The sequence below is a fragment of the Papio anubis genome, chromosome 10 (assembly GCF_008728515.1).
Source record: "Papio anubis isolate 15944 chromosome 10, Panubis1.0, whole genome shotgun sequence".
Lineage (NCBI taxonomy): Eukaryota > Metazoa > Chordata > Mammalia > Primates > Cercopithecidae > Papio > Papio anubis.
Genome location: NC_044985.1, coordinates 92,003,066 through 92,012,322, shown reverse-complemented (window position 1 = coordinate 92,012,322; position 9,257 = coordinate 92,003,066). Strand labels below are relative to the sequence as shown.

General features: G+C 42.8%; 1 non-coding gene across 1 annotated transcript; it reads left to right on the top strand.

Annotated features, from left to right (window-relative positions):
• Positions 1-1,831: 1,831 nt before the first annotated feature.
• LOC116269330 lies at positions 1,832-1,936 on the top strand. The gene has a single exon (XR_004176805.1). It is a non-coding gene; the product is annotated as a small nucleolar RNA U13 (small nucleolar RNA).
• Positions 1,937-9,257: the final 7,321 nt, after the last annotated feature.

Here is a 9,257-nt window from a genome sequence, read left to right as displayed (position 1 = left end):
TCCTGGGTTCACGCCATTCTCCCGCCTCAGCCTCCCGAGTAGCTGGGACTACAGGCACCCACCACCACACCCGGCTAATTTTTTGTATTTTTAGTAGAGACAGGGTTTCACTGTGTTAGCCAGGATTGTCTCGATTTCCTGACCTCGTGATCCGCCCGCCTTGGCCTCCCAAAGTGCTGGGATTGCACCAAATTCTTTATATACATAATTTTAGAAAATATTTTAAAATGAGTCCTTTTAGAACAACTGTATAATACTAATGTTTTGTATTTATACCACTCAAAAATTTTTGCTGGGCACAGCAGCATGGACCTCTAGTCCCAGCTTCTCAGGATCCTCCCTCAAGTGGGAGGATCTCTTGAGCCCAGGTGTTCAAGGCTGTAGTGCACTATGATTGTGCCTGTGAGTAGCCACTACACTCCAGCCTAGGCAACACAGCAAGACCGTGTCCTTTCAAACTTAATTTTTAAATAAAAATAATTTTTAAATCTTCATTAGGCATTGTAATGGTTAACTATCATTCATTCATTAACAATTATTCAGCACTTATTATAAGCTAGCAATTTACCCCAAGTCATATGATTCTGAAATAACAGAACCCAAGTCTGAACCTAGCCAATTCCAAATCCATGCTAGTTCCTCCACAGTAGAGAGAAGAGGAGGAAAACACGTGAAGGAGAAAAATATTCCCATAAACGTGAGGAACTGAGCATTTTTGTGGAAGAGGAATGAAATCAGAACGCATCAAGTCAGGACAACAGAAACAACTCTTTCAATCCAAGGGAATTTAATTCAGGAAATAGATTACAAAAGTGATAGAAGAGCTGAGATGCCAAACAGGGTGGTGACGTAACCCGGAGATTAGCGACAGCAAGAATCAGCTAACACCCATGGGATGGAGGGACAGTAGGAAGAGATGCTATTCTCAGAGCCTAAAAGCTAGGATTGTCTGGCTGGAAATAGAACCATTATAGAGGCTCCCTTGCGGGGGTCTGGACCATGGAGGGAGGGCCTTTCAGCGGGAGTTAGAGCCTTGAAAGAGACTCTGCTGCTGTGGAAGACATCACAGGAAGCACAGAGAGGCAGGAGAAATACCCATTCACTCATGCCTGTCCCCAGCAGAATACACAAAACTCACGGAGCAAGGAAGCCTGCAAACCAAAGGTTGCCACAATGCAGAACGGGGCAGGGTGAGGAATCACGCTGGGCAGTTGACAGGCTCAGAGCTTCCAGGAAATATTTATGTAATTTATGCAATGTAGTTTTATGTAACCACTTACCCTATCAGTACTATCCTTTTTTTCAACACTCTAGGTCTTACTTCTTGGTCTTAAAGAAAACAGAGGGCCAGGCGCAGTGGCTCATGCCAGTAATCCCAGCACTTTGGGAGGTTGAGGCAGAAGGATGGCCTGAGCCCAGGAGCTTGAGACCAGCCTGAACAACATAGCAAGACCCTGTATTTACAAAACATTTTTTTGAAGTGAACAAACGGGCCTTGCTGTGTTTCCCCGTTCCTTACCATTAGATCACACCGTTTTTGCCCTATCACATTTCTCCACAGTGGTCCACTCTTCACTAAACCTACTATAAACAATGCTCACATTTAACTGCTTCTTTGGGTCTTCATTTCCTTATGAAGCTTCCCATGTCATGTAAAATTTAAATAAGTTTGTTAATCTATCTTTTGTGCTAAGAATCAGAAAGAGTAGCACTCTACTCCCCTACACAATTCTATGTGACAGATATTGGCATGTCCATTTTAACAGATGAAACTCAGAGAGTGAATGATCTACCCAAAGCTCAGAAATGGTAATTGGCCAAGTAAAACTCAGTCCTTTTGTAGTTCAGGAGCATGATGATTTGGTGTTTATGCCTAAGTGTGATATGTGCCTCCCTCTGAACCTTGTTACAGCATTGGCACATTAGCCATCTAACCTGAACAACAACAACAACAACAAAACTCAGTCCTAGTTCTTCTGATCATAAGTTTAGTGCCCTTGTCACCTCAACACAATCACCTTCCCCAAGAGAAAGAAGCTTCTGTATTCCCTTCCATATTGGGAAGGCACTGTTAAAGTTGAGTGAACTTTATCTTGTATTATCCCAGCCATCTGCTCTATGATTATGATTTTGGTATAAACCTTAAGGCTTTACCAACAAAAATCACAAGTAACTTTTTCTGCTCACCTTTTTTTTTTTTTTTTTCCCCGAGATGGAGCCTTGCTCTGTTGCCCAGGCTTGAGTGCAGTGGTGTGATCTCAGCTCACTGCAACCTCTGCCTCCCGGGTTCAAGTGATTCTCCCGCCTCAGCCTCCCGAGTAGCTGGGATTACAGGCACGCACCACCACTTCTGGCTAATGTTTGTATTCTTAGTAGACACGGGGTTTCACCATGTTGGCCAGGCTGGTCTTGAACTCTTGACCTCGTGATCTGCCCGCCACAGCCTCCCAAAGTGCTGGGATTATAGGCATGAACCACCGCCCCTGGCCCTTTTCTGCTCATCTTTACCAAAATATTGAAATGTGTTTCCAAGGCCGGGTGTGGTGGCTCCCATCTGTAATCCCAGCACTTTGGGAGGCCAAGGCAGGCAGATTGCTTGAGCTCATGAGTTCAAGACCAGCCTGGGCAATATGGTGAAATCCCATCTCTACAGAAAAATGCAAAAATTAGCCAGGCGTGGTGATGCACGCCTGTGGTCCCAGCTACTCAAAAGGTTGAGGCATGAGAATCACTTGAACCCAGGAGGTGCAGTGAGCAAGATCATGCCACTGCACTCCAGCGACAAGAATGAGACTCTGTCTCAAATAAAAAAAGAAAAGAAAAGAAAAGAAGCCAGATGCAAAAGAGTACATAGTGTATGATTTCATTTTTATAAAATATAAAAACATGCAAGAGAACTTTATTAAAATCACAAGGGCACAGGTGGGTTTCTGGGTTTCTGGTGATATTCTATTAATCTGTGTACTGGTTACAGGGGTGTGACCAGTTTTTGAAAATTCATTGAATTAGACACTTGCAATTTGTGCACTTTTCTGTATATATGTAATATTTTAATAAACAGGGTTTTTAAGAGTAGCATAAGTTGCTTGAAAAAAATTTCCAGGACAGATGCCTTGAATTTACATTTTCTCCTACGCGCTGCAGTCAGCTAGAGTGAAGTGTGCAAGGCTCACTCTTGACATTCGGGCCCTTCATTCCTCCTTTATTCATCCATTTAACCCATATTTATTGAAGAATGGTGTCAAGCACTCGGAGGCAGAGTCCCTGCCCTCATGCAGACTACAGCCTATGTAGAGAGGGAGGAGACAGATGTCAATCAAATAGTCATACAAACACACATATCAGAGATGGTGAGAGAAAGAGGGGATGCTGAGAGGCCTCTCTCAGACCTAAAGGGTGAGTAGGCTCTGGCAGAAGAGGATATTAGAAAGGGAACCGTGGTCAGGTGGCTTTTACACGTTAGGCTTAACTAATCCAGTAGAGGGCGACCACAGACAGGCATTTCTGGCAATTCCTACCGCATCAGGAAGGCTGAAGGCTGAAGGTTTGCTTATCATCATCTCTCATTGAGTGTTGAAGGAGCACAAATTACTCACCAGAAACTAAGAATCCAAGTGTAAATTTACAAACGTCAATGTTGCTGTCTAGCATTGCCCAACAGTTTGATGCAGATTCCTACCAAATGCCTAGTGACCTTAATAAAAAAAAAAGAAAAAAAGTTAATAAGGCACGATTAAAGGAATCAAAATAAAAGCCCTTTTCATGATTTGCACACATCCTCAAAGAGCTGCCTCAAGCACAGATACATACACATGTGACTTTTTCTTATTTATTAGTACCCCCCTCCATGCCACACAAATACACAAGAGGCTCATATCTGCTGTACCCCACATCCCCTACAGAAAGCATTCTACTGTGGATCTGCTTCGTGGATTATTGGTTTTATTCAGGCAGCTGATGAACAAATATAATTTTATATGTTGCCTATAGACATAAGGCAAAACAATCAATAATTTCCCACATCCCATTAAACGATCAGGGATGTAATCAGGATTAAAAACCAAGATATTTCCAGTGTATTTAAGGATAGATTTCTTTAACATCTAGTATATGTCAGCACTAGCAAGAATCTAAGGCATGTCACGTCCTTCCTTTAAAATTAATTCCCACTGCAGGCTGGGTGCAGTGGCTCATACCTGTAATCCCAGCACTTTGGGAGGCCAAGGTGGGTAGATCACCTGAGGTCAGGAGTTTGAGACCAGGCTGGCCATTATGATGAAACCTCGTCTATACTAAAGATACAAAAATTAGCCAGGCATGGTGGCACACACCTGTAATCCCAACTATGCAGGAGGCTGAGGCATGAGAATCACTTGAACCCAAGAGGCAGAGGTTGCAGTAAGCTGAGATTGTGCCACCGCACTCCAGCCTGGGTGACAGAGCAAGACTCTGCTTAAAAAAAAAAATCCCAGTGTGATTAAAATTTTTCAGTTTTTTAAAAAATGAAAGCAATTCTCTGACAGGTAAAGGTCTGTGTGGTCTAGCCATTACCCATCTCCCAGACTAATCTCCTTTCCTCCTCATTATGTTTCAGGCTTTGTTGTTTCCACGAAATCGTCATTTTCCATTTGCTGTTTCCCTTGCCTGAAACATTCTGCTCCCATCATCTAACCAGAGGCTTCTTGTCATTCAAGTTCCAAATTGTTACTTCCTAGGAAAAGACCTCTTTGACCACTCATTCCTGTCTGCCCTTCCCAACATGCAAAACAGAACCCTGATCTTTGGCTGGAAATGTTTTGGGTTTTTTTTGTTTGTTTGACAGAGACAGAGTCTCCCTCTGTTGCCCAGGCTAGAGTGCAGTGGCATGATCTCAGCTCACTGCAACCTCTGCCTTCCGAATTCAAGCAGTTTTCCTGCCTCAACCGCCCAAGTAGCTGGGATTACAGGCATGCACCACCATACCCAGCTAATTTTTGTATTTTTGGTAGAAATGGGGCTTCACCATGTTGGCCAGTTTGATCTCGAACTCCTGGCCTCAGGTGATCCATCTGCCTTGGCCTTCCAAAGTGCTGGGATTACAGGTGTGAGCCCCCATGCCCAACCTAGCTGGAAACTTTCCTGTATATTAGTCTATATTTCTCAGCCTCACTAGCAGCAGGATGTGGTCATGTTTCTGGCTAATGGGATGTAAGTGGATATGTTCAGTGGGACTTCCTAGAAGCTTCCTTAAAGGGAAGCAGACAGGCCAGAGGAGATGCTTTATGCCTAGAATCCCAGCACTTTGGGAGGCCGAGGCGGGAGGATCACTTGAGGCCAGGAGTTTGAGACCAGCCTGGGCAACATAGTAAGACCCCATCTTTACAAATTATAAACTTTTTTTTTTTTTTTTTTTTTTGAGACAGAGTCTTGCTCTGTCGCCCAGGCTGGAGTGCAGTGGAGCGATCTTGGCTCACTGCAAGCCCCGCCTCCTGGGTTCACGCCGTTCTCCTGCCTCAGCCTCCTGAGGAGCTGGGACTACAGGTGCCTGCCACCATGCCCGGCTAATTTTCTTTTGTATTTTTAGTAGAGACGGGGTTTCACCGTGTTAGCCAGGATGTCTCGATCTCCTAACCTCATGATCCGCCCACCTCAGTCTCCCAAAGTGCTGGGATTACAATCGTGAGCCACCATGCCGAGCCTGTTTTTTAATTTTGTTTTCTTTTGTTTTGTTTTGTTTTGTTTTTTAAATTAGCCAAGTGTAGTGGTTCATGTGTAGTGCCAGCTACTCGGGAGGCCAAGGTTGGAGGATGGCTTGAGCCCAGGAGTTCAAGGATGCAGTGAGTGAGCTATGATTGCCTCACTGCTCTCAAGCCTGGGCAACAGAGTGAGAATTCATCTCAAAAAAAAAAAAAAAAAGTGGAAAGTAAAAAAGGGAAGCAAACAGCTCTTCTTCCTATTTTCCCCTGTCCTGCTATCTGGAATGCAGGTGTGATCACTGGAGCTCCTGAAAACACCTTGGATGCTGAGACGGCAGTGAGGACGGGAGGAAGAGCGGGTTGGGGCCTGGCTAATGGCACTGTGGGATGAGGGTGGAGTGTGCAATACCAGCCTCTAGATAACTTTGATGTGAGAAAAACAAACAAGTTTCTAGCTAAGACACTGTTATTTGCAGCTTGACTGTTACATGCCGCCAAACCTCAATACTAACTAAAAATATCGCAGCCATCCCCAGACACATCACCTTATTTCGTCAGTGTCATTTCACTATTAGAAATACCTGGATCACTGTGTTTATCTGAGAGGAGGGATCTGGTCTGTCTTGTTCATTGCTGTGTCCCCAGCACCTGCTGCAGTGTGATGTTTCCATGCCTTCCCAGAATTTCTTGGGAAATTGATATTTTCCTGAATCCCAGGAAAAATCAGTTTAAAATGCAGGGGAAAGTTTTCTAATTCTTCCTGCAAGAAATAAATTGTCACGATCTTCATGGAAATGTTACTGGTCAGGAATTCCATCAATATCAACCGCTAGTGATGATGCAGCAGTAATGAAAAAATTTGGACAGTTTTCAGCAAGTGTGTTCCTTCTCCTTGCTGTAACAAAAGTGTTTTACTCAAAAACTGGAAGATACAGCATCAGACACAACTGGCAGAGGAGGTGAACACAATGTAGTCTGTCTATGAGACAGATGAAAGCAATTACTCTGATTCAGATTATGTGGCTGGAGCCAGTCAGTATAATCTACAAGGTCGTGTTTTCTGGCCATTTTTAGAAAAAGAAAAGTTGTAAAACTGTTTACATTTTCTCCAATAAGAAATTCTCTTTTGCATGAAGAATGAGAGAAAAACGTACATAGGCCAGGCACAACAGCTCACACCTGTAATCCCAGCACTTTGGGAGGCCAAGATGGAAGGATAACTTGAGCTCAGAAGTTTGAGACCAGCCTGGGCAGCATAGCGAGCCCCTGTCTCTACTAAAAATAAAAAACAGCTGAGTGTAGTGGCGCACACCTGTAGTGCCAGCTACTCAAGGGGCTGAGCCAGAAGGATCACCTGAGCCAAGGTGTTCAAGCTTGCAGGGAGCTATGATCGTGCCACTGCACTCCAGACTGGGTAATACAGTAAGACTTTGTCTTAAAAAAAGAAGAAAGGGGGCCAGGCACAGTGGCTCATGCCTGTAATCCCAGCACTTTGGGAGGCCAAGGCGGGCAGATTACCTGAGGTCTGGAGTTTGAGACCAGCCTGACCAACATGGTGAAACCCTGTCTCTACTCAAAATACAAAAGTTAGCCAGCCGTGGTGGTGGATGCCTATAATCCCAGCTACTCGGGAGGCTGAGGCAGGAGAATTGCTTGAGCCTGGGAGGCGGAGGTTGCAGTGAGCTGAGATCACTGCATTGCACTCCAGCCTGGGTGACAAGAATGAGACTCCGTCTCAAAAAAAAAAGGGGGGAAGGGAGGAAGTGGGGGGCGGAGGGGAGGAAGAAAGGAGAGAGAGAATGGAATATGGTAAAATTGTGAGAGAGACAATAACTTGCTTAAAACTTGTTTGATTAGTAGTCGAAACATTAAGTAATCATGACGCAAATCTAATCAAAAACAGAATTGTGCTTTGAGTAGCATGCTTTTAAAAGAAATTAGAATCAAATTACTTAATGCAGAAAAAAGATCTCATCTCTCATTAAATATTTCAGCAGTTAGTAGTTTATATGAGGTTAACAACTCTTTTTGCTTCAGGAAACAAAAATGAAATGGCTTAATTAGCAAAATCATTAAGGAAAGACTTTTGTGGAGGAAAATATGCTTTATCAGAAGCAATGCAAAGAAGAGTGAATATTTTTGGGAACTACTCCATCACGAAGTCAGAAACATCTAAAATCTGAATTAGCGAAGATAATATACACTTCAAGGAAACAATCAAAACCAGTGAAAGAAGACAATATTTTCATCATTAAGAAAAGTGAGTGAGTTTATAATAACCAACACGTACCCTAATGCCCAATTCAAAGATGTTTGTACACACATTCTTAGTAATAATAAACTAACATTAACATAAAATGAAAGAAACATTCTGCACCCGGAATATTTGTCAGGAAACAAGGACCAAGACATTCAGGGCAATTCATGCTTTATGTGTCTTTCAGTTTCATTTTTGAGAATAACTTTTGGCTGAGAGCGATGGCTCACGCCTGTAATCCCAGCACTTTGAGAGGCCGAGGCGGGCAGATCACGAGGTCAGGAGTTTGAGACCAGCCTGGCCAACATGGTGAAACCCCATCTGTACTAAAAATACAAAAATTAGCCGGGCGCAGTGGCGTGAGCCTGTAATCTCAGCTATTCGGGAGGCCGAGGTAGGAGAATCGCTTGATCCTGGGAGGCGAAGGTTGCAGTGAGCCGAGATTGCGCCAGTGCACTCCAGCCTGGGTGACAGAGCAAGATTCCGTCTCCAAAAAAGAATAACGTTTAAAATGTAAATGTTTGCAGTATTATCTTTCAATTATTTGAATTGAAACAATTTGAATCATTTTATTTGGCATTATTTTGTGTTAATGTTCCCTTCTCTTAATATATTCTATTGTCTAACTCAGGTAGAAATTATTTTTATGCGTCATTGAAATGTAGTGTAATCTTGTCTCAATATATATGTCCATAATAATAATAAACCATATAACCCGTTCATTTATTATGTCTGGGGGGATTTCTTGTTTGTTCTGGTGGAGGTTTTATTTGCAGAAAGCCTTAGAAACTTTTTGTATAATCCCATCACAGAAAAATGGTTCGCTATTTACTAGTGTGGTCAGTTGTTGTTTTTAAAAACATACCAAGAGGGCGTTATGGAAAAATGTAGAATAACTTATGATTTTGAGGATTGCCAAGAATTCTCAAGAATTCTAATTTTTTGTTCCAGAATCCTGAAGATTAATAACTCTTAGAAATTCTCAAAAACTAGAACAATGCCTGGCATAGAGTAGACATCAGCAGATATTTAGAAGAATGGGTATTATTCTGTTTAATAGTCACACTAATCCTGTGAAGATGCAAATGTTCCCATTTTACATGTTAGAAATACTTGGATCTCCTTTGAGGTTCCTTCCTGTAAGACAACACCTTTAGGAGTCTTCAAAGTTCTATTGTTTACTGAGATGGTCTATGAGGCACATCCTTGCGATTACTAGGCCTGCCCTTAAATTTTTCTGACAAAGCATCTTATTCTGGATTTGACTTTAGGCCCCAGAGATATTTTTTATTTGGGAATCTTTTAATGGGAGAGACCAGGGATAA